Source organism: Sapajus apella, unplaced genomic scaffold, assembly GCF_009761245.1.
Source record: "Sapajus apella isolate SASKATOON/1434 unplaced genomic scaffold, GSC_monkey_1.0 scaffold42, whole genome shotgun sequence".
Lineage (NCBI taxonomy): Eukaryota > Metazoa > Chordata > Mammalia > Primates > Cebidae > Sapajus > Sapajus apella.
In genome coordinates, this window is record NW_022436982.1 from 12,610,482 (window position 1) to 12,637,050 (window position 26,569).

The 26,569-nt window shown below is 37.1% G+C and overlaps 2 pseudogenes; both read left to right on the top strand.

The window, feature by feature from the left end:
• The first annotated feature begins 1,283 nt into the window (after positions 1–1,283).
• On the top strand, positions 1,284–1,435 carry LOC116566204 (annotated as a pseudogene).
• Positions 1,436–21,685: 20,250 nt separating this feature from the next.
• On the top strand, positions 21,686–24,834 carry LOC116566089 (annotated as a pseudogene).
• Positions 24,835–26,569: the final 1,735 nt, after the last annotated feature.

A 26,569-nucleotide genomic window follows, 5' to 3' on the forward strand; every position in this document is an offset into this window, starting at 1 on the left:
CGTAATTTTAATAGGGGTAATTCTAGTTTTAGAATTCCTTTGTTAAAGGGAAATATCCTTGATCTTGGTGATGAAGTTCCTTATTAGGAGTCTTAAAAAATTAGGGATGTATATCTTCATTACAAAATGATTTCTGTACCAACTGATCCAAATTTTTTTTAGTACCAACCATGGGCTGAAAGAAAGGCTATTTTCTTGTCTATGTGAACAGTGTGTTATTAACTACCCATTTCGTCATTTATTTAGTAAAATTTATTGACATGACATTTTAATTTTTCTCATCTTTTTTTAAAAAAAGTCTTTTAATTGTTTTTTATTGTTGGGTTAGAAAGCACTCATATTGCTGACTGCATTGTCAATTAGTATACAGTTTAGAATGCAATTTGGCAAGCGTAGTAAAATGATTCAAGTTTCATACCTTTTGGATAGTAAGTATATTTTTATAATTAATAAGTGACAGAAAATAAGCCAAAATTAGTCATCTCAGCATGACACTATTATTTGCTTCCTAATATGACCACATTAGACCTTCCATTAAAATATTTTTAAATGGATTTTTAAAGATTCTTCCCACCCTAATTTTGATACCTTATCTGCATTCTCTAGTATTCCATTGTTGAGCATATATTTAATGGCTGGATGATGATTATAATAAAAGACTTAGATATTCATTAAGGACACATAACAAAACTATTGAATTGTGTACATTAGCCAAATGCACTACTACACAGAATAGGTAGTTCCTCTGTAACACTCAGAACAATTGCTTTCCATGGGCTACTGTTATTCAGCCGTCTAAGTCTTTGTTTAGCTGGGTTACAGAAAATATATCTCCTTTATCAAAACAACAGTAATAGCAAAACCCAGAAATTTTGATAACACATGTGAAAGTTCAAAGTTAGCAGCTTATATCAATTACATAAGTGAATATTAAAAACCTTTGGTAATTCTTGGGGTATGGTAGATCAAATAAAGAGAAGAACATATTTTTTATACTACATAAAATACAGATTTAAATAGCTGTGAGCTTTACCTATAAGTTAATATGCGTTGAATTTTAAAATCTGCAATACTTCATCTGGATTCTAAGCATTCTTACCCACTACTTGCTTTTTCCTTTGAGTGGATTCCCCCTACCATTTTTATTTTTAGTTTTTTGCAGAGAGCCTCATCACAAAGACATATATAGAGTAAGTAACTCTTTTCAACAGAAAGGATGTAATATGCATTATATCTACTTATAAGTAAATATGATGACCTCATAACATTTAAGAATTTTTTATATACTTAACTGGCAGGATCACGAAGGTGGTTTTCCCAGGGCGAGGCTTATGCATTGCACTCCGGATGTGCTGACCCCTGCAATTTCCCCAAATGTGGGAAACTCGACTGCATAATTTGTGGTAGTGGGGGACTGCATTCGCGCTCTCCCCTGGTCTCTTAAAAAAAAAAAAAGAATTTTTTATTTTAGTTTGCTCATATGGATATGAGGGTCAAATCATGACTGCTATAGCCACATAATTTTCACCCACCCAGCCAGCAACAAATAAGCATACACATGTGTTTTATACAAAAGTTTCTGGACCAGCTGATCAGAATTTTTCTTAGTGCCATCCACGGGCTCAAAGAAAGCCTATTTATTGACTATGTGAACAATAAGAATGGCATTAACTACCCATTTTCTCATTCTCCAAGATAGTGTCTCAGTACAAAATATTTTCATACACTGAGCATTTTTTTCCTGAAGACGTATGTGTGTAACAACAGGTGATTTAGTAGTGCCTCCTGAAGGATATCAAGAGTGCACACACCTTTTCTTCATAGAACTGAAGAAGGAAGAAAAGTGCCTCCTTAAGGATATCAAGAGTCCATATTTCTTTTCTACATAGAACTGAAGGAATAAGATTAGATTTCATGCAATTGTAGAACAAGATGTGTATAAAGCTGTTGACAGCAACCAAATAACCCAAACTTCAGTTGTTGCATTGTCTAGACCTCCTTCTCTAATTGTAAGTCCAAAGAGTATGTCTAATTCTTTACTGTTCCATCTGCCAGAAGGCTGTTACAATGTAGCCTTACAATCCCTTATAATGGAAGTTTATCATTCTTTGCCTCATTTTACCCAAGTGCCAGTCAGCAGAGTACATGTTTGTGTGTGATAGGGATGAGGGGCAGGTCTAACTTCTGCTGATTCAAACAACTTTATCTTACTTAGGGAGCATACTTCTATCACTTGGAAGTCAAAACATTCTTCCAGCCAAAAATTAGTGATCCATTAAAACTTATTTCTAATTAATGTTAAATCATGAACCAAAACATACTCAATATAAAAACCTAATTTAAGTCAGTATAATGTTTATTTCTTTATACTAAGCAATGTTTACTTCAGTTTTTTATTACTCTCCATGCTTCTCCAGATAAAATCTTTCACCTTTCATTCATATATATGTGTGTGTGTGTGTGATATATATATATATATATATATATATATATACATATACACACACACATACACATACACACAGATACTTGAAGGCATCACTTAAAGATTGAGGAAGAAGTTTTCTTCCTTTTTCTTTTTCTTTCTTTCTTTTTTTTTTTTTTTTTTTTTTTGAGACAGAGTTTCTCTCTTGTGGCCCAGGCTGGAGTGCAGAGGCATGATCTCGGCTCACTGAAACCTCCACCTCCCAGGTTCAAGTGACTCTCTTGCCTCAGCCTCTGGAGTAGCTGGTATTACAGGCTAACCAACACACCTGGCTAATTTTTGTATTTTTAGTAGAGACAGGGTTTCACCATATTGGTCAGGCTGGTCTCGAACTCCTGACCCCAGGTGATCCGTCAACCTCGGCCTCCCAAAGTGCTGGGGTTATAGTGCGAGCCACTGCGCCCAGCCAGAAAAAGAGTTTTCTGATCTTCAAGGCTGGCTGTCCACTAATAATCTCTCCTATGCCCTGGACTAGCTGTACTTTATCGTGCAAGGGGAATAAGTTATGGATTCCACTAGTATGCTATTTTGTTCACTTCTTGTGCTTCAGTATCTACACTTCCCATGCACCCTTACCACTTACCTAGTAGATAGCCTAGCCACTTACAACAGGTTCGTGACTACCATTTGGGAAAGCCTCTACGACATCAAGGAGATCCATTGCAACTCAGCCCCCATATCCAACGTCACTTTCCTTTTGATATCTATAGTATCATCATTTCATCATCTATCATAACCATGGCTACTCATCATCTGTAAAACAGCCTTTCTACATTAAGGGATACTCTCACATTATGAATTCTGTTATTCTAGTTGTGGTTGTTTTAGAATATATTCACAGATTTTCTCATATTATTTTCTTTCCTCCTTTTGACTATGTGTTGGATTTAGTGATTCCCATCTAATGAATACAATGAAATGATGGTGTTTAAATAATAGACTAAATCATAAAAAAATGTGCACTTCCTCTATGTTTATCTCTCTTCTATCACTTCCTCTAGTGGAAGCCAACTGCCATGTTGTGAACACATACCACAACTGTAGCTCCATGGAGAGGCCCACATGACTGTGATGAGGAGCTGAGGCTTCCTGTTAGTGGCCATGTGAGCGACCCATGTTAGAAACAGATCCGCCAGCTCAAATAGAACCTTCAGACAACTGCAGCCACAGCTGGCATCTTGACTGCAATTCATGAGAGATTCTAAGCCCACAGAAGCTGCTCTTGAATATTTGATTCACAAAAACTGTTAGGTAATAAATATGTGTTGTTTTAAACTGCTGAGTTTTTGATTAATTAATTCTGCATCAATGGAAAACTAATTCACCAATGCTGGCAACATAATGTAAATTGCAAGCCTCCCTTATAGATAGGACATTGACACTAAGAAAGACTTGCCAATCTGGAGCATCTGCATGAATTTCGATCCTAACATGTCCACAAGAAGATACAGACTCTGCATGGTGTTTCTATATTTGTTGGCTGAGTTGGTGGCTTTCTGTGGCAGGAAGTTCAGGTTTTAGGCAAAGAAATGGCATCAGAGAATGGAAGTTACTTCTAGTTCTTACTAGAGCAGCATCATCAACAGTGGGTTTTTGTATCTGGACAGTTCTCTGGTTTGATTTTTGATACTTTATCTGGAAGCTTAGTCTAGAGCTTGTTTCTATGGCATCCCCAAAATTCAGCAAGCACCACATCTTAATACCTCTGTTTAGTCATCAGTCTTAACATTCAGCTTTCTCTTTACTACAACCTAATAAATACCTTCCAAACCCTATCTATCTCCTTGGGTCCAGTAATTATGTCCTAATGGGTCCACTTCCCACCTTTCTAACTAGTATGTGCAAGCAAACTCCAATCTAGTTTTCAAAAAGCAGCTGTAAGAGTTTTTTCTAATATGTATCTGGTTACATCAATGCACTACTTAAAACATACCAGTATTTCTAGTGATAACTTCTGTGAATCATAATCCCATAACTGCTTGCAAAGCCTTTTACAATGCAACCTGCTTCCTACTCTAACTTCTTTCTCCTCCCTACCTTCCATCTCTATTTCTAAATCCTCCTTGCTGTTTGCTCCTGCATGCTCCCTCCAGCCACCACGCATTCACATCTGCTGCTCCCTGTTTCGGATCCTTTGAGCATCACACATTTACTTGGTTAACTCCCACAGATCCTTGAGATGCCACCTTAGCAGTTACCTCCTCTGGATGTATTCCCTGACAGAAACAAGTCCTACATGCTTCCGGAATCCAGTACTTTCCCTGTCACAGTCATTAGCATTACTTTAATTAAGTGCTCACTCGCCCACATCCCACCAGACTGGAAGCTCCGTCATTCCCTGGAAGCAGAGAATGTGTCTACTTTTTTCATTGTAAATGGCACCCTCCGCAGAGCCAGCAAATAAAAGGTATTTGCTACTTACTTGAAGTTTCAAGGTGGATGATTCTATATTTCACTTTAGTTTCTAGTTCATGCAACTGCTCACACTGAATCAACAGTCATCAGATATGATTTCTCTAATAAAGCATAAGTAAAACTGAATTCACTTTGGCTGATATAATCTGTTATAGTGAAGTGTTCATCTCCTTCATGGAACCCTAGAAGAGTTTCTATCTACCTACTTAATGTTTAGAGCTGTCTTCTCAGGAAGAGTGGTCCACTAAAAAATAGTAAAGTCTTTATTTAATTTACCAATATATTCGCAAGGACAAGTAAATTGCCTGGAGGAGAGATATTTAAAATGATGTATTAATAAATAGAATTAATGTTCCTTTTGGATTTGAAGGCAGATTAAAGGTTTAAGGGCACTTTGTAGAGTTTGAGTAAGACCTGACTTTTACTGTAAATATTTAAGTACCCCTCTATCCTCACCAAACAAAAGAAACCAGAAAGCAGGCGGATTATATTTATAAACAACAAATTTTGAAAATGTAGCAATTATCATTGGACAAATTTTATATATTACAAGGTAAAAATGCAATTTCTCCCTATTCAAAAGTACAAGTTCTCTAGGTGAGGTGGCTCATGCCTGTAATCCCAGCATTTGGGAGGCTAAGGTTGGAGGTTCACCTGAGGTCAGATGTTCGAGACCAGCCTCGCCAACATGGGAAAAATACAAAAATAAGCTGGGCATTGTGGTGCATGCCTGTAATCCCAGCTACTCAGAGGCTGAGGCATGTGAATCACTTGAACCCAGGAGGCGGAGGTTGCAGTGAGCCGAGATCCTGCCGCTGCACTCCAGCCTGGGTGACAGTGAGGCTCTGTCAAAAACAAACCAAAAAGTACAATTTCTTCTTATTTTTGAAACACAATCTAACAAAAATGACTCAATACATTGATAAATGAAGCAGAAAGGAAAGTTTTTGAATTGAATGAATATTTATAAGCTTAAAGCAACATATTAGTACATGAGACCAAAATGACTAAAATTGGGTCCAAATCTAAGTTTCCTTTCCAACTGCCTGGGATTTCCAGTGAGCCTATTAACACAGAGAAGGCATTTATTGATTTTCATTTCTTAATTTGCAATCTGTCAATGTCCCAGGCACAACAGATGTGTACTTTCTTTCTCAGATAAAGACTAATTCCTTGTGCTGAACCGGCCTCCAGAAATTCTAGCTACTGATCAAGCCCAGTGAGGAATTTCAGTTCTTTGTGCTGAAAATGTTGCAGATCTGCTGGACCATCTCCTGGAGAACATTGGTGATTGAGTCTTTTAGAATTTGGTGCCATGCAGCTGCTCCAGGGGAAACTTCAAAACATTATTGTTCTTCGGACAGGAAGAAAAAAAAGATTTTCTCAATTTGGTGCAGAACTTTGAAAGTCTTTTATTTATGGCAGCCCATGGTTCTAGGCTAGTCCACAGCTAAGGGTGCAGAGAGAACTGCAGAATATCATCTTCAGTGTCACTAGTGAAGAGTTGGGAGGGTCATTGGTGGGATGCAGCTGGCTGGACCATGTGAGTCTTTACCCAGCTGTCTCAGCACTTTCTTGTGAGATTAGGATTTTCAGTTTTTGTACTTATCTCAACTTTTTTCCACTTTGTTCACTTTGTTCTATTTATGGGTCTCAGATAATGTCATGACTGCAATAATTCTTTTGTATTATGACAATGGAAAGTAAACACACTAAAAAAATGGCAGAACTCCCAATCTAATAGGATATACCCATCCAAATGAGACTCAATGTTGAAATAAAAACCTGTCTGAGTCTCAATCTATGTCTCTTTTAAAATTCTAATTATGGTACATAGAAGTTTGCTCATAGACATCATTTTTACCTGTTAAACTGTACTGAAATACATGTTTCGTCACCTCTATGCATTTCCCTTTTAAGGGACTAATAGACAAGATTTACTTCTACCTTTCTTTACCAGAGCCACAGCTCATAATCTATAGATAATACGGCATAAAACTCAAAAATCCAGGATTAAGTGATCCAGTAGTCTTTATTCTGCCACTAAAAATGTCTTCACTGCGTATATGCGGCCGTTAATAGGCTTACCAATGTGGATTAAGAGATGAGTAAAACAGGATGATGACCACCCTCCATGAATTCAAGGAATGGCACTTAAGACGTGATTGTGATTAATTAAACACTAACAAGCTCAGTGTCGCCAAGAGGAAGCACTCAAAGCCAATGAAGAGGGAAATTGAGAGACAGTAGAAATTGCCACTAGCTTAAACAGCATCAAGTTTTCCTTTCCTCTTCTTCAAAACAGAGATAAGTTTAATAGTTGTCACATAGGAAATTGTAAAGATTAAATAAAGTTTGAAAATTATTGGCTGAGACTCTGAACATGGTAAATGATAGTTACCTTTAATTTCAATATAATAAATAACATAATCCTGTGTGTAGTCCACGTTCAACCAAGTCCAGACAAGAGAAGCTTTGATTGCAGCTCCCCTGACGTTCCTGAGGTCTAGCACATTGATGTCCCCCAAATGGAAACTCTAAGAAAGGGGACTGTCTGTAAGACTGCAAAGGAGCAGAGCCCAGGTTCCCATTGTCAGAGTAGTGCCTGGCACAGAAGAAAAACTGGACAGCCCTCTTGAAGCTCATTCCAGGGAACCAGTGTCTCAGCAAGTTGTGACAGAAAATGGCTGCTCTGTGAATAGTGTAAATAAATAAAATAATCCCTTTACTCATAGTTAGTTTCAAATCACCGTTGATTATTATTTTTAGTCCCAAGTAAAAAATATTTTTTAAACCACTTTCCTAGTCCTTACAACTGTTTAACTCAACCCTAAAAAAAAAAAAATCAAAGGTGATTTGAAACTAACTGAATATAGTATTATATAAATATTTATCTATGGATATGCTTATATAGAGAATATACACATATGGTTTATATATACATTTTAAAATACATATAAATAAGTAAATATTGTAAAAAGTATGTTTTAATTCTATATAAAGTATATGTTGAAGTATATAATTATATATTAAAATATATATAAATTTTTATATATCTACATATGATATTTTAAATGTACAAAAACACATATATATATATGATATATAAATATATATTCTTTTTTTCTTTGAGACAAAGTCTCACTCTCATTCAGGCTGGAGTGCGGTGGTGCTGTCATACCTCACTACATCCTCGAACTCCTGGGCCTAAGTGATCCTCCCACCTTGGCCTCCCAAATAGCTGAGACTACAGGTGTGCACCACCATGCCTGGATAATTTTTTATTTTTCAGTACAACTGGTGTCTCTTTTTATTATTATCATTGTTATTATACTTTAATTTCTGGGGTACATATGCAGATCATGCAGGATTGTCACATAGGTATACACATGCCATGGTGTTTAGCTGCATCCATCTCCCCCGTAACCTACAGTAGGTATTTCTCCTATGTTATCCCTCCCCAATCCCCCCCCACCCCTTGCTATCGCTCCCCTAGCCCCCCCACCAACCAACAGGCCCCAGTGTATAATGTTCCACTCCCCGTGTCAATGTGTTATTGTTCAATATCCACTTATGAGTGAGAACATGTAGTGTTTGGTTTTCTGTTCTTGTGTCAGTTTGCTGAGAGTGATGGTTTCTAGCTTCATCCATGTCCCTGCAAAGAACATGAACTCATCCTTTTTTATGGCTGCATAGTATTTGATGGTATATATGTGCCACATTTCTTTATCCAGACTATCATTGATGGGCATTTGGGTTGGTTGCAAGTCTTTTTTTTGCTATTGTAAACAATGCTGCAGTGAACATGCGTGTTCATATGTCTTTATAATAAAACAATTTATAATCCTATGGGTATATACCCAGTAATGGGATGACTGGATCAAATGATATTTCAATTTCTAGATCCATGAGGAATCACCACACTGTCTTCCATAATGGATGAACTAATTTACACTCCCACCAACAATGAAAAAGCAATCAGATTTCTCCAAATCCTCTCCAGGATTGATTGTCTCCTGATTTTTTAATGATCACCATTCTAACTGGTGTGAGATGGTATCTCAATGTGGTTTTGATTTGCATTTCTCTAATGACCAGTGATGATGAGCATTTTTTCATATGTTTGTGGACTACATAAATGACTTCTTTTGAAAATTGTCTGTTCATATCCTTTTCCCACTTTTTGATGGGTTGTTTTTTCTTGTACATTTGTTTAAGTTCTTTATAGATTCTGGATATTAGCCCTGTGTCAGATGGGTAGATTGTAAAAATTTTTTCCCATTTTGTTGGCTGCTGGTTCACTCTAATGAGTTTCTTTTGCTGTGCAGAAGCTCTTAAGTTTAATTAGATCCCATTTTTCTATTTTGGCTTTTGTTGTCATTGCTTTTGGTGTTTTAGTCATGAAGTCCTTGCCTATGCTTATGTCCTAAATGAATTGCCTAGGTTTTCTTCTAGGGTTTTTATGGTGTTAGGTCTTATGTTTAAATCTTTAATCCATCTGGAGTTAATTTTTCTATAAGGTGTAAGGAAGGGGTCCAGTTTCAGCTTTCTGCACATGGGTAAGCAGTTTCCCAACACCATTTATTAAACAGGGAATCCTTTCCCTATTGCTTGTTTTTGTCAGGTTTGTCAAAGATCAGATGGTTGTAGATGTGTGGCATTACTTCCAAGGCCTCTGTTCTGTTCCATTGGTCTATATCTCTGTTTTGGAACCAGTACCATTCTGTTTTGATTACTGTAGCCTTGTAGTATAGTTTGAAGTCAGGTAGTGTAATGCCTCCAGCTTTGTCCTTTTTGCTTAGGATTGTTTTGGCTATGCAGTCTCTCTTTTGGTTCCATATATAGTTTAAGGTGGTTTTTTCCAGTTCTGTGAACAAGGTCATTGGTAGCTTGATGAGGATAGCACTGAATCTATAAATTACTTTGGGCAGTATGGCCATTTTCACAATATTGATTCTTCCTAACCATGAGCATGGAATTTTTTTCCATCTGTTTGTGTCCTCTTTTATTTCCTTGAGCAGTGGTTTGTAGTTCTCCTCGAAGAGGTCCTTCACATCCCTTGTTAGTATTCCTAGATATTTTATTCTCTTTGTAGCAATTGTGAAAGGAAATTCTCTCTTGATTTGGCTTTCTGTTTTTCTGTTATTGGTGTATAGGAATGCTTGTGATTTCTGCACATCGATTTTGTATCCTGAGACTTTGAAGTTGCTTATCAGTTTCAGGAGATTTTGTGCTGAGATGATGGGGTCTTCTAAATATACAATCATGTCATCTGCAAATAGAGACAATTTGACTTCCTCCTTTCCTAATTTAATACACTTTATTTCTTTTTCTTGCCTGACTGCTCTGGCCAGAACTTTCAATACTATATTGAATAGGAGTGGTGACACAGGGCATCCTTGTATAGTGCCAGTTTTCAACGGGAATGCTTCCAGGTTTTGCCCATTAAGTATAATATTGGCTGTAGGTTTGCCATAAATGGCTTTTATTACTTTTAGATCTCTTCCATTGATACCTAGTTTATTGAGAGTTTTAGCACAAAGTGCTGTTGAATTTTGTCAAAGGCCTTCTCTGCATCTATCGAGATAATCATGTGTTTTTTGTCTTTGTTTCTGTTTATGTGATGGATTACATTTATAGATTAGCATATGTTGAACCAGCCTTGCATCCCCAGGATGGAGCCGACTTGATTGTGATTGATAAGCTTTTTGATGCGCTGTTGGATTTGGTTTGCCAGTATTTTATTGAAGATTTTCACATCAATGTTCATCACGGATATTGGCCTGAAATTTTCTTTTTTAGGTGTGTCTCTGCCAGGTTTTGGTATCAGGATGACATTGGTCTTGTAAAATGAGTTAGGGAGGATTCCCTCTTTTTGTATTGTTTGGAATAGTTTCAGAAGGAATAATACCAGCTCCTCTTTGTACATCTGGTAGAATTCAGCTGTGAACCTGTCTGGATCTGGACTTTTCTTGGTTAGTAGACTATTGATTGCTGCCTCTACTTCAGCCCTTGTTATTGCTCTATTCAGGGATTCAACTTCTTCCTGATTTAGTCTCTGGAGGGTGTTAGTGTCCAGGAATTTATCCATTTCTTCTAGATTTACTGGTTTATATGCATAGAGGTTTTTGTAGTAATCTCTGATGGTAGTTTGTATTTCTGTGGGATCAGTGGTGATAACTGCTTTATCATTTTTTATTGCATCTATTTGCTTCTTTTTTTTTTATTAGTATGGCTAATGGTTTATCTATTTGTTGATCTTTAAAAAAAAAAAACGGCATCCTGGATTCATTGATTTTTTGAAGCGTTTTGTGTCTCTATCTTCTTCAGTCTGCTCTGATCTTAGTTATTTCTTTTCTGCTAGATTTTCAATTTGTTTGATCTTGCTTTTCTGGTTTGTTAATTGTGACAATAGGGTGTCAATTTTCTATCTTTCCTCACTTCTCATGTGGGCTTTTTGTGCTATAAATTTCCCTCTAGACACTGCTTTAAATGTGTCCTAGAGAGTCCTGTATGTTGTGTCTTCATTCTCATTGGTTTCAAATAACATCTTTATTTCTGCCTTCATTTCACTATTTATCCAGTAGTAATTAAGGAGTACATTGTTCAGTTTCCATGTAGTTGTGTGGTTTTGAGTAATTTTCTTAATCCTGAGTTCTAATATGATTGCACTGTGGTCTGAGAGACTGGTTCTTATGATTTCCATTCTTTTGCATTTGCTGAGGAGTGAGTTACTTCCAATTATGTGGTCAATTTTAGAGTAAGTGTGATATGGTGCTGAGAAGAATGTATATTCTGTGGATTTGGGGTGGAGAGTTCTGTAGATGTTTATTAGGTCGTTTGGTCCAGATCTGAGCTCAAGACCTAGGTATCCTTGTTAATTTTCTGTCTCTGTGATCTGTCTAATATTGACTCTGGAGTGTTTAAGCTCCCACTATTATTGTGTGGGAGTCTAAGTCTCTTTGCAGGTCATTAAGAACTTGCTTTATGTATCTGGATGCTCCTGTATTGGGCACATATATATTTAGGATAGTTAGCCCTTCTTGTTGCATTGATCCCTTTACCATTATGTAATGCCCTTCTTGGTCTCTTTTGATCTTTTTTGGTTTAAAGTCTGTTTTATCAGAGACTGTGATTGCACTCCCTGCTTTTTTTTTGCTCTCCATTTTCTTGCTAAATCTTCCTCTATCCCTTTATTTTGAGTGTATGTGTGTCTCTGCACATGAGATGGGTTTCCTGAATACAGCACACTGATGGGTCTTGACTTGTTATCCAGTTTGCCAGTCTGTGTCTTTTGATTGGGGCATTTTACCCATTTACATTTAAGGTTAATATTGTTATGTGTGAATTTGATCCTGCCATTTTGAGACTAGCTGGTTGTTTTGCCCATTGGTTGATGCAGTTTCTTCATTGTGTTGATGGTGTTTACCGTTTGGTATGTTTTTGAGGTGGCTGGTACTAGTTTTCCTTTCCATGTTTAGTGCTTCCTTCAGGAGCTCTTGTAAGACAGGCCTGGTAGTGAGGAAATCTCTCAGCAATTGCTTATTTGTAAAGGAGTTTATTTCTCCTTTGCTTATGAAGTTTAGTTTGGCTGGATATGAAATTCTGGGTTGAAAGTTCTTTTCTTTAAGTATGTTGAATATCGGCCCCCACTCTCTTTTGGCTTGTAGGGTTTCTGCTGAGAGATCTGCTGTGAGTCTGATGGGCTTCCCTTTGTGGGTGACCCGACACTTCTCTCTGGCTGCCCTTAGCATTTTTCCTTCATTTCAACCCTGGTGCATCTGACGATTATGTGCCTTGGGGTTGCTCTTCTTAAGGAATATCTTTGTGGTGTTTTCTGTATTTCCTGGATTTGAACGTTGGTCTGCCTTGCTAGGTTGGGGAAGTTCTCCTGGATAATATCCTGATGAGTGTTTTCCACCTTGGTTTCATTCTCCTGTCACATTCAGGTACACCAATTAAATGTAGATTAGGTCTTTTCACATAATCCCATATTCCTTGGAGACTTTGTTCATTTCTTTTCACTCTTTTTTCTCTAACCTTGACTTCTCATTTTATTTCATTGAGTTAATCTTCAATCTTTGATATTTTTTCTTCTGCTTGATCGATTCAGCTATTGAAACTTGTGTATGCTTTATGAAGTTCTCGTGCTGTGTTTTTCAGCTCCATCAATTGTTTATGTTCTTCTCTAAGCTGGTTATTTTAGTTAGCATTTCATCTAACCTTTTTTCAAAGTTCTTAGATTCTTTGCATTGGGTTAGAACATGCTCCGTTAGCTCAGAGAAGTTTGTTATTACCAACCTTCTGAAGCCTGCTTCTGTCAAAACTCTTTTCCATCCAGTTTTGTATCCTTGTGGTGAGGAGTTGTGATACCTTGCAGAAGAAGAGGTATTCTGGTTTTTGGTGATTTCAGCCTTTTTGTGCTGGTTTCTTCCCATCTTTGTGGATTTACCTACCTTTGGTCTTTGAAGTTGGTAACTTTTGGATGGGGTCTCTGAGTGGATGTCCTTTTTGTAGATGTTGAAGCTATTTATTTCTGTTTTTTAGTTTTCCTTCTAACAGGCCCCTCTGCTGCAGGACTGCTGGAGGTCCACTCCAGACCCTGCTTCCCTGGGAGTCACCTGCAGGGACTGCAGAACAGCAAGAATTGCTGCCTGTTCCTTCTCTGCTAGCTTCATACCAGAAGGGCACCCACTAGATGTCAACCAGAGCTTTCCTATATGAGGCATCTCTTTGGATATACAGGGGTCTGGGAGCCAGTTGAGGAGGCGGTATGTCCATTATCACAGTTCAAGTGCTGTGCTCAGAGCTCCATTGCTCCCTTCAGAACTGCTGGGCAGGGACATTTAAGTCTGCTAAAGTGGAATTCACAACTGCCGCTTTTTCCAGGTGCTCTGTCCTGGGAAGGTGGGGCTTTATTTGTAAGTCCCTGATGGGCCACTCCCTTTTTTCAGAGATGCCCTGCGCAGCAAGGAGGGAGGCTAGTCACTGTCTGCCTGCAGAGGCCTTGCTGAGCTGCCATGGTCTCCACCCAGCTGCTGTGTAAACTTCCTTGCCATTTTATTTACACAAGCAAGGTTAGAAGTGCCTAAGTAATAGCAGACGTCCCTCCTGCTACTGAGCTCAACCTTCCCAGGTTGAGCTCAAGCTTCTGTGATGGCTGTGAAAATCCCAAGCCAGTGGGTCTCAGTTTGCTGGTCTTTATGGGGGTGGGATCTACCAAGCCATATCTATTGGCTCCCTGTCTTCAGTCCCCTTTTTTTTCAGGGGCATAGACAGTTCTGTCTCGCAGGCATTCCAGGCACCAGCTAAAACAGCCACCCAGTTTTGTGCTGGAAACCCACAGTGCTTGTCAGCCCTGGTGGGAATATCCTGGTCTGTGGGCTGTAAAGACTGTGGGAAAAGGCAGTATCTGAGCTGGAGTGCTGGAGCATCCAGTGAAGTCCCCAATGGCCTCTGTTGGGTAGGAGGGGGGATCCTCTGGCCCACTGCCATTCCCAGGTGAGGCAGTGCCCCACCTTACCTCAGTTTGCCCTCCTTGGGCTACATCCAGTGTCCAACCACTCCCATTGAGATGAACCTGGTACCTCAGTTGGAAATGCAGAGATCACTTGCCTTGGGCATTGCTTTCATTATGTACTGCATTCCGGAGCTGTTCCTATTTGGCCATCTTAGTAGAAGTCGAACTGGTATCTCTTTATGTTGACCAGGCTGGTAAATTCTTGCCTCTAGCAATTCTCCTGCCTTCGCCTTCTAAAGTGTTGGGATTATAGACTTGAGCTACCACACCATGCCTGTATATTCTTTAGTATATTTAAATACATATACTTAAATTATGTATACTTATATATTTAATAATATACAAATTTAATGTTTTTAATACTTAACTATAATTTAATTTAATAAGCATATATTAAATTATATATTGTCAAAGTATATATAATACTTTAAACTATACTTAAGTATACATAATTATATATGTATATATAATTATATATATATATAAGGGTATTCAAAAGGATATATTTAATTATATATTGTCAAAGTATATATAATACTTTAAACTATACTTAATTGTAAATAATTATATATATGTATATATAATTATATATATATAAGGGTATTCAAATAGGAAAAGAGGAAGTCAAATTGTCTCTATTTGCAGATGATATCATTGTATATCTAGAAGACCCCATCGTGTCAGCCCAAAATCTCCTGAAACTGATAAGCAACTTCAGCAAAGTCTCAGGATACAAAAGCAATGTGCAAAAATCACATGCATTTCTATACACCAATAACAGACTTAAAGAGAGCCAAATCAAGAACGAACTGCCATTCACAATTGCTACAAAGAGAATAAAATACCTAGGAACACAACTAACAAGGAACGTAAAGGACCTCTTCAAGGAGAACTACAAACCACTGCTCAATGAAATAAAAGAGGGCACAAACAGATGGAGAAACATTCCATGTTCATGGTTAGGAAGAATCAATATTGTGAAAATGGCCATACTGTCCAAAGTAATTTACAGATTCAATGCTATCCCCATCAAGCTACCATTGACCTTCTTCACAGAACTGGAAAAAACCACCTTAAACTTCATATAGAACCAAAAAAGAGCCCGCATAGCCAAGTCAATTCTAAGCAAAAAAGAAGAAAGCAGAAGGCATCATACTACCAGACTTCAAACTATACTACAAGGCTACAGTAATCGAAACAGCATGGTACTGGTACCAAAACAGAGACATAGACCAATGGAACAGAACAGAGGCCTCAGAGGCAACACAGCCTATCTACAACCATCTGATCTTTGACAAACCTGACAAAAACAAGCAATGGGGAAAGGATTCCCTGTTTAATAAATGGTGTTGGGAAAACTGGCTAGCCATGTGCAGAAAGCAGAAACTGGACCCCTTCCTGACACCTTACACCAAAATTAACTCCAGATGGATTGGAGACTTAAACATAAGACCTAACACGATAAAAACCCTAGAAGAAAATCTAGGCAAAACTATTCAGGACATAGGTGTAGGCAAGGACTTCATGAACAAAACACCAAAAGCATTGGCAACAAAAGCCAAAATAGACAAATGGGACCTAATCAAACTCCACAGCTTCTGCACAGCAAAAGAAACAGTCATTAGAGTGAATCAGCAACCAACAGAATGGGAAAAAAATTTTGCAGTCTACCCATCTGACAAAGGGCTGATATCCAGAATTTACAAAGAACTAAAACATATTTACAAGAAAAAAACAAGCCCATTCAAAAGTGGGCAAAGGATATGAACAGACACTTTACAAAAGAAGACATACATGAGGCCAACAAACATGAAAAAATGCTCATCATCACTGGTCATTAGAGAAATGCAAATCAAAACCACATTGAGATACCATCTCACGGCAGTTAGAATGGCAATCATTAAAAAATCTGGAGACAACAGATGCTGGAGAGGATGTGGAGAAATAGGAACACTTTTACACTGTTGGTGGGAGTGTAAATTAGTTCATCCATTGTGGAAGACAGTGTGGCCATTCCTCAAGGACCTGGAAATAGAAATTCCTTTTAACCCAGCAATCCCATTACTGGGTATATATCCAAAGGCTTATAAATCTTTCTACTGTAAGGATACATGCACACGAATGTTCATTGCAGCCCTGTGTACAATAGCAAAGACCTGGAACCAACCCAAATGCCTATCAATGATAGACTGGACAGGGAAAATGTGACACATATACACCATGGAATATTATGCAGCCCTAAAAAACGAGTTCGTGTCCTTTGTAGGGACATGGATGAACCTGGAAACCATCATCCTCAGCAAACTGACACAAGAACAGAAAATCAAACACCATATGTTCTCACTCTTAGGCGGGTGTTGAACAATGAGAACACATGGACACAGGGAGGGGAGCATCACACACTGGGTCTGTTGGGGGAAAATAGGGGAGGGACAGCGGGTGGTGGGGAGTTGGGGAGAGATAGCATGGGGAGAAATGCCAGATATAGGTGAAGGGGAGGAAGGCAGCAAATTACACTGCCATATGTGTACCTATGCAACAATCTTGCATGTTCTTCATATGTACCCCAAAACCTAAAATGCTATAAAAAATTAAAAACAATAAATAAATAAAGACACAATAAGACTTATTATTGTCCTTTTCTCTTAAAATCAGGGAGCAGAAGAAATTTGCTGAAATGGAATCAGAACGAAATAGACTATTTTTTAAAAAGCGTATATAATTATATCAACATGTATTCAATACATAATCTAAAAATGTATTATATGTTTAATATGGTAAGTATATAAAATTTTATGTTACATATAATTTAAGTATATATAGCCATATATATACATATATAATTTCTAGAGGGAGGGAAATTGGAAATGGGACGATCTTGACTTTCAGCCATGGAAAATCACAATAATAATTTGAAAAAGAAAAAGAGAATATAGTCATGTATAAAGAATGAAAACATTACCAGGCAAAAAATCTGACTAAGAACTCAAATTCCAAAATCTTGGTTTATCTACCTGAAGGGGCATTCTGAATACTACATTCCAAATTTTGGAAATCAAACTGAAGTGGACACTAGTATCACGTGTAAAATGGATGGTGATAACAACATCATTCATATTTTCTGTGTGTGACAAGAACATAGAAATAATTACAGGATAAGGATAGGTAACTACCATGTCTAAGACACACCGAAAAATGGAAGCCTTAAGTCAAACTTTGCTCCAATTCTGTGCTCATTTTTGCCAAATTACTTCCCACCTATGCAAATACATTTTTTTCCCAACCCTTTTCTTTAGTTCTATCCAGATATTGCCCATCATGTCAGCCCAGTTCCTCAAAGCAAGGGGGTAAAGTTAACACAGCAGCAAACTCTGCTGGCCAACAACATGAAAGGCATCAATTAGCTGGCAAGCCAAATGACTGAGAGCCTTTCTGCATCTCAGCCCTCTTCTTCTAATGGGCTGGACTCTCTTCATTTCTCAAAAAGCGCTTCCCTTCCCTCCTTTAATGCCTCTAGTGAACCCTTCTACATGCGGTTTCCCTGAGCTCTGAGCCTTAGCTTATTGGCTTAGTTATTTAACTCATGTCTCTAGCCTTGTCATGACTTAGTCTTACTAAGTTTGTGCTAAACAGAAATCTAAAGCTTTATGGATATTTGAATAAAGGGTAAACACATGCTGAGTTTTTCAAGGCACTACTTATTAATGTAATACTCGGGTGAACAGAGTTTTACAAGTGCATTCAAGCTTATGAAGATACGTTCCCAAGAAGACAAAACTACTATATAACATATGCAAGTAAACTGAGGCCCTTCTTAATCATAATGCAACATATCAGGCTTTAAGAAAATGAAAGAGAAGAAAGGGAGCTGAAAAGAAAGACCATGCCATGCTTTAGGTGGGACTCTACTTAGAAAACACTGACCAGAGCCTAGAAATTAGCTTTAGTTTTTATGGCCAGAAATATTCCAGAAAGCATGTAAGAGCTGAGGATTCAAAGTCTAATTTTCTGGGTTCCAGTTATGGCTCCACAACTCAATAGCTCCCAGTGCTTCTGCGTTTTTCTTTTGTAAATGGAGAAAATAGTGCAACCTGTCACTATCTGCTTTGGTCACCAATACCTCTAGCGACTAAATAGGATGGGGCACATAGTAAATATTCAATAAATATGACAAATGAGGTATTCCTCATTAGATAAAGTTAGGGTAGATTTTGTCAGTGCTAAGAACAACACCTGATTGACAAGAAACACTATACAATTTAGCTACTTACTATTGTTTTTATTAATGTTATTATTATCTTTCTTTACTAAGTTTAGGGAAATTTCCTTTGAAATCATCTATTCCTTTTCTTCTTATCAAAGCCTTGACAAGAAAAATGTTGATCTTCTCAGTTTATTTATCAGTGCAAAAATTAATTATTAGGGGTGTGAACAAATAGTAGATATTAAAGTGGTTTATGACCCTTCAAAGCTCACCTCTAAAAAAACCTTATCTCTTAATATTTATGTTCTTTCATTGGGTTTTCTTGCGTATCACAAGAAGATCATTGACACTGGGGGAGAACTTGATACAATTATACTTGTCCATTCTCCAGAGAGAATAATTGTGCTGTCACAAATTTGCCTGTCTTGCATACAATATCTTGTGTGTGGTGTATCTACCACAACTGTCAATTAAGGCTGAATTCACCAAAATACCTACTGGACCAAGAATTATTACTTCTCTTCAAGCCCATTCTCAATTGCTACCTTTGATCTACATCCTTTCTATAATTTTGCTTCTGCTCCTTCCCATCCTTTTTAATGACTGTCTTGCCTGGGCTGAATGTAGCTAAGTTAGACTTTGTCATTTTGTTTCTCCAGTGGGATATTGCTGCCATTCTTAAATTTTCATCATATTTATTTATACATTTGTTTTCTTTTTGTCCCCATTGATTGGGATGCAAAAACCAACAACTTTTGCTTTGTCTAAAAAAGGAAATGAATTCATCCCGGGGATGCAAGGCTGGTTCAACATACACAAATCCATAAATGTAATCCATCACATAAATGGAACCAAAAACAAAAACCACATAATTATCTCAATAGATGCAGAGAAGGCCTTCGATAAAATTAAAAAGCCCTTCATGCTAAAAACTCTCAATAAACTAGGTATTGATGGAACGTATCATAAAATGATAAAAACTATATATGACAAACCTACAGCCAATATCATACTGAACAGGCAAAAGATGGAAGAATTCCCTTTGAAATCAGGCAGTAGACAAGGATGCCCTTTCTCACCACTCCTATTCAACACAGTATTGGAAGTTCTAGCCAGAGCAATCAGGCAAGGAAAAGAAATAAAGGGTATTCGATTAGGAAATGAGGAAGTCAAATTATCTCTATTTGCAGACGACATGATTGTATATCTAGAAGACCCCATCGTCTCAGCCCAAAATTTTCTCAAACTGATAAACAACTTCAGCAAAGTCTCAGGATACAAAATCAATGTGCAAAAATCACAAGCATTCCTATATACCAATAACAGACAAACAGGGAGCCAAATCAAGAGCGAACTCCCATTTACAGTTGCTACAAAGAAAATAAAATACCTAGGAATACAACTAACAAAGGATGTAAAGGACCTCTTCAAGGAGAACTACAAACCACTGCTCAGTGAAATAAGAGAGGACACAAACAGATGGAGAAACATTCCATGCTCATGGCTAGGAAGAATCAATATTGTGAAAATGGCCATACTGCCCAAAGTAATCTATTGATTCAGTGATATCACCTTCAAGCTACCAATGACCTTCTTCACACAACTGGAAAAAACACTTTAAATTTCACATGAAATCACAAAAGACCCCACATAGCCAAGATAATTGTAAGCAAAAAGAACAAAGCTGGAGGCATCACACTGCCAGATTTCAAACTATATTACAAGGCTACAGTAATCAAAACAGCATGTTACTGGTACCAAAACAAAGACATAGACCAATGGAACAGAACAGAGACCCCAGAAGAAACACCACACATCTACAACCATCTGATCTTTGACAAACCCAGCAAAAACAAGCAATGGGGAAAGTACTCCATGTTTAATAAATGGTGTTGGGAAAACTGGCTAGCAATGTGCAGAAGGCAGAAACTGGACCCCTACCTGTCACCTTACATTAAAATTAACTCCAGATGGATCAAAGATTTAAACATAGGCCCTAACACCATAAAAACACTAGAAGAAAACATAGGCAAAACCAAACAGGACATAGGTATAGGCAAGGACTTCATGACTAAAACACCAAAAGCAATGGCAATAAAAGCCAGGATTGACAAATGGGATCTAATTAAACTCCAGAGCTTCTGTACAGCAAAAGAAACCATCATTAGAGTGAATCGGCAACCAACAGAATGGGAAAAAATTTTTGCAATCTACCCATCAGACAAAGGGCTAATATCCAGAATCTACAAAGAACTAAAATAGGTATACAGGAAAAAAACAAACAACCCCATTCAAAAGTGGGTGAAGGATATAAACAGACACTTTTCAAAAGAGGACATATATGAGGCCAACAAACATATGAAAAAATGCTCATCATCACTGGTCATTAGAGAAATGCAAATCGAAACCACACTGAGATATCATCTCACGCCAGTTAGAATGGTGATCATTAAAAAATCTGGAGACAACAGATGCTGGAGAGGATGTGGAGAAATAGGAACACTCTTACACAGTTGGTGGGAGTGTAAATTGGTTCAACCATTGTGGAAGACAGTGTGGCGATTTCTCAAGGATCTAGAAATAGAAATTCCATTTGACCCAGCAATCCCACTATTGGGTATATATCCAAAGAACTAGAAATCTTTCTACTATAAAGACACATGCACACGTATGTTCATTGCAGCCCTGTGTACAATAGCAAAGATCTGGAACCAACCCAAATGCCCATGAATGATAGACTGGACAAAGAATATGTGGTACATATACACCATGGAATACTATGCAGCCATAAAAAACGATGAGTTCGTGTCCTTTGTAGGGACTTGGATGAATCTGGAAACCATCATTCTCAGCAAACTGACCCAAGAACAGAAAGCCAAGCACCATATGTTCTCTTTCATAGGTGGGTGTTGAACAAGGAGGACACATCAACTCAGGGAGAGGAGCATCACACACATGGGACAGTTGGGGGGGTAGGGGAGAGACAATGGGGGGTGGGGAGGGTGGGGAGGGAGAAATGCCAGATATAGTATGCACCTAAAATAAAATAAATTAAAAAAAAAGGAAATGAGAAAGAAAGATACATGGTGTCTTACATGTTATGTAAAACAACTGTACTGTCCATTTATACTACTTATGTATCATTATTGATATTTAGAATAAGATGAGAGTTTTTTTTAGAATCAATTAGGATTGGAATGTCTCAATGGAAATTTGAGACTTTAATGCCAGTAATATTTTTTTTTAATCAATTGAGGTTTTCTCAATTGTGTGCTGTCATTGGGGATGATATTGTTCCTAAAGATGCAAAAATTAATTTTGGGGGTTGTGAAAAAGTCATAGATTTTACAATGGCTTATGATACTTCAAAGCTTATCTCTAGCAAATCATTATTCTTTCATATTGATTTTCTTTCATTTGGGTTTTCTTGTGTATCACACTAACAGCATTGACATTGAATTTACAGAAGATACACAAAATGAATACAAGATCAGAGCTACCAACGTATGTGGAACAGATGGCTGCCATTAGTGGACTTTCTCTCCATTGTTTTCCAATCCCAAAGTTATACCAGGATATGTGTCCTTTATTGGCATATGGGTTGCTATTGGCTGTTTTGCTGACGTGGCTTATGTTTGATCCTCAGTGCTTCTGAATGTGTGATAGGCTTTGAGAATAAAATACAATTATTGAATTCTGCTAAAGTTATTCAATACATCAATACCATGTCAAGTACTGAAAAATGTTTATGCCTAGATGAATATCTAGCAGCCAGTCAAGTTTTAAATTATTTTCTGTAAAGAGCAAAATTAAAATTACAAACACTGTAAATAAGTACTGAGAAAATAATTTAAGTATAAATAAATTTTAGCAGTTTTGAAAGATTTTATTCTATTGGTATTATGTATCTTTATAGATTACAATTTTGTATGTATAACTTGTTCAATAATATTTTATATCAGTAAATTAATTCTTCTTAATATCAGTCAGCAAATTGAATTTTATGGATTCAAGTTAAATGTCAGTAGCTTTAAACTTCAACTTTTAGTTTAAATTTTTTATTTGGTCATTCATAACTCTTCATTAAATAAACCATAATTTCCACTTTTTCAAATGTATAAAGTACAGATATAAATGCAATATATAAATATATATACAGTATATATGTGCTATTATCATGAGGGAATCAATTAGGAAAATTTATCTAACAGAGCTCTGGAGGTAGGGAAAGGAAAGGCAATAATCAAAGAAAACATGGCTGAGAAATGCTGGTATAAGCCCGCATAGAGAGTGCATAAAGAAAGCGAATGAGAAAAGTGAAAGTTAAAGAGAAGGGTATTCAGACAATTGAAGCTAGTATGTGCCCTACTTAAGGCTATGCACAAAGTTGCTCTTCAGAGAACCTAGAGCCCAGGGTTCAGAGTCACCCATCTTAAGAAGCCCAGCAGCATCTGTAACATCTACGATGGCCTTGCCCTTTACTTTACTGATGGCCCTGGTGGTATGCAGCTGTTTTCTGGGCTGTGATCTGCCTCAGACCCACATCCTGGATAACAGGAGGACCATGGTCCTCCTGGCTCAAATGAGGAGAATCTCTCCTTTCTCCTGTCTGAAGGACAGACATGATTTTGAATTTCCCCAGGAGGAGTTTGATGACAAACCGTTCCAAAAGGCTCAGGCCAACTCTGTCCTCCATGAGATGATCCAGCAGATCTTCAACCTCTTTAGCACAAAGGACTTATCTGCTCCTTTGGATGAGACCCTGCTGCTTGGGATGAGACCCCCGCTGAACTCTAGTTATGAATGACTAAATAAAAAGTTTAATTTAGACGAATTCTACACTGAACTCTATCCAGCAGCTGAATGATCTGGAAGCCTGTGTGATGCAGGAGGTGGAGACAGAAGAGACTTTCCTGATGAATGAGGACTCCATACTGACTGTAAGGAAATACTTCCAGAGAATCACTCTCTATCTGACAGAGAAGAAATACAGCACTTGTACCTGGGAGGTTGTCAGAGCAGAAATCACGAAATCCTTCTCTTAACAAGAAACTTGTAAGGAAGATTAAGGAGGAAGAAAAGATTCTCATTTATGTTATAACAGAACACAAATTGAATCAAATATGTCAGATGTTTTCATGAGTATTAAACAACATCCTGTTCAGCTATACAGGTTCTAATGCCTTACAGATGACCATGCAGACATATCAATTTATTTAACTATTTATACAACTTAAATTATTCTTGCTCACATAGCATGTGCACCTTTATATTGTGAATTATATAAGAGAAACACGGTTTTTATATTTACCTAATTTATTTTACCTTGTTTAATAAATTTTTACTATAGAAAACTTCCTGTATTTGTTTATTCTTTAAAATGAAACCCTAAGCCTCATTATGCAACCTGATTAAAGTATCCTTAGCACAAGTCTTTTACTCATCACTATTATATTCAAGTTATAAGTAAAAATGGACTTTCTCTAAGCCAGGTTGTATGCTGCCCTCAGGATATCTAGGTGAACATAACAAATAAAGTTTTTACTTTCTGTGCCTTTGATTTTTGTAGAAAAATATCCCTACAAATAATAATTTTACTTAATATCAATTATGTTAAATAGTATAATGAAAAGAAGGATCGATGAATTTCTCTCAGCAGAAAGTAGTCTAAGATATGGAAGGAAATAAAAGCTAATGCAGAGTTATCCTTTATAAGTTAACAGGTAGACATCTATGTGCAAATGTGCACTGTCAATTGATTATATGAATTTGCAATTTACAAGAAATGCAATTGCTGGAGATTCATATGTGGTAACTGAAAACCCAGAAATGGAGGTGCTCATGTGAGGAGAAGCGTATAAAGGGAGAAAAGGACTTCACTTTTGTTCTGAGAACCTTCAACCCTTTAAGGAAGAGGAGAGAAGAGCTGCAATGAAAACAGAGGTGGAATGCCCATATGAGACAATGGCCATGAGAGAGAAAAGGTGATGAAGCATATTTTAAAAAGTAAACATGCTTAGAATAGAAGTCACTGGATTCATAAAGGGTATGGATTGAAACTGCCCACTACATTGGAAAAATAGATGGCACTGGGAATTGTAGTGACAGCTGTTTTGGTAGAAATAATCAGCAGAGACCATATTGGAGTAGGTGGAAGTGTCAACAAGAGAAGGTAGGGAGAGAAGAAGGAATTAGGATGAAATCTGGAAACAAAAATGGAGGCTATTTTTTCTGTGCATAGATTTTCCTTCTCTGAATTTTTTTTTTTCCTGGATAGATTTCATAGAATTGATCTAGTCACAAATGAAATGAATAGCTATATATATATTTATTGTGAATCATGATATTTAATAATTTATAATTATAATTGATCATTATTTTAATTAATACAACCTTGACTATCAAAGATACTTTGTTAATTTGTTAGGCTAGAATAGATAACTAATTCAATGCAAATATTAAATTCATACTGTTAATATAATGGTTACTGGAATTACTGACTTCATTAAGTTTCATCATTCATTTACCAGTTTTACTGCTGCTCTCTGGTAGGTGTAGATATGATAAGAATTCTTTTATATTGGTAATTGGTAATTTTACCAGATTTTATGAATATTGGAGTCTTATATTGATCCAAAATAACTGAATTATCATAAACATACTGATAAACTTCCTTCACAAAAGAAAGAAATTGCATCAAATAATCTCTTTCACAATATACGGTAAAGAAAAAAAATTGGGCAGAACTAGTTGAAAATACAACATGAACCATATAAATTCAGAAAGCAAAAAAAAGTTCTGTGTAATTCATGAGTAAAAGGAAATTTACCAATTTTCACAGAGATTCCAAATACAAAACTGACAAAATCACCTGTAATTTACATTAAAGAATTTGACATTAAAATTTTATTCTGCTTGGACATATGTGTAATGTTGATCAAGGCACCTAATCTCTTTGAGCCTTAGTTTTCTCATAAATAGAATCAGTTCAAAATATTTAGATACTTAAGAATATTAAAGGAACCCACGCAGTTTAAAGTACCTACCATCGTACCTCCCATTGAGTAAGGAGTTAAAATATGGTAGGTATTTCCCTATTTTCTTCACTGAGCTGTAGGTGAGAATATTATTTGTGTTTCTGTAAAATTTTTAGGAACTATGTCCTATTTTCAGGAGCTGACCTCCTGGCCTAAAAAACTAGATTTTGTCATCTGTAGAGAGGCTGAAAAATGGTCACTCCTCATTTCAAATAAATGTCCTATTGATATGCAGTGAGGGAATGGTGGCTCGTATCAATACTTGAGACAGGAGAACAAACGTGTAGATTGAAGTGTAGAAGACACATGACGTTTACTTGCTGATTCTCATACCTGACACATTCTCTCCCTGGCTCTTAGCATTCCAGGATTCACTCCCATATCACCAGCATTTCCTTCCTCTCTGGAGTTGATTCCCCATGGGACCCTGGTCATTTATTCCCTCATCGTCCTTCCCATTCAGACAGTTGCTTTCTGCTCTGTTGTGCTTTTGATCTCATAAATTCCCAAACGAGGAAAATGACACCAGTGCTAAGCAGAAATGAAATAAAATTTCTAGGTTTCAGAAAGATCAACAAGAGAGGTTTTCCTGAACATCCATTGACTATAATATGATACTAGCTTAGCGAAAAGGAAAGAGAAACAATAATCCAGTTTATGTTTGGTCTCCTGAAAACCACTAAGGGGAAGACAGCCAAAGCTGACAAGGGCAGCCACCAAGACTGGAGGGCCAATATCTGATTTATGCTGAAAACCTGTCACTTCTAGGGATTTATCTTTATGTTGCAAAAAAGGCTACTTCTTGGCAAGAACAGATTCAAATGTTGTCATAAGCCTGTTTTCTTACCCTGTTAGTTTCCTTACAAAGACAGTCACTCTCCAGTTTCAGGCAGGGCAGGACTCCTTAG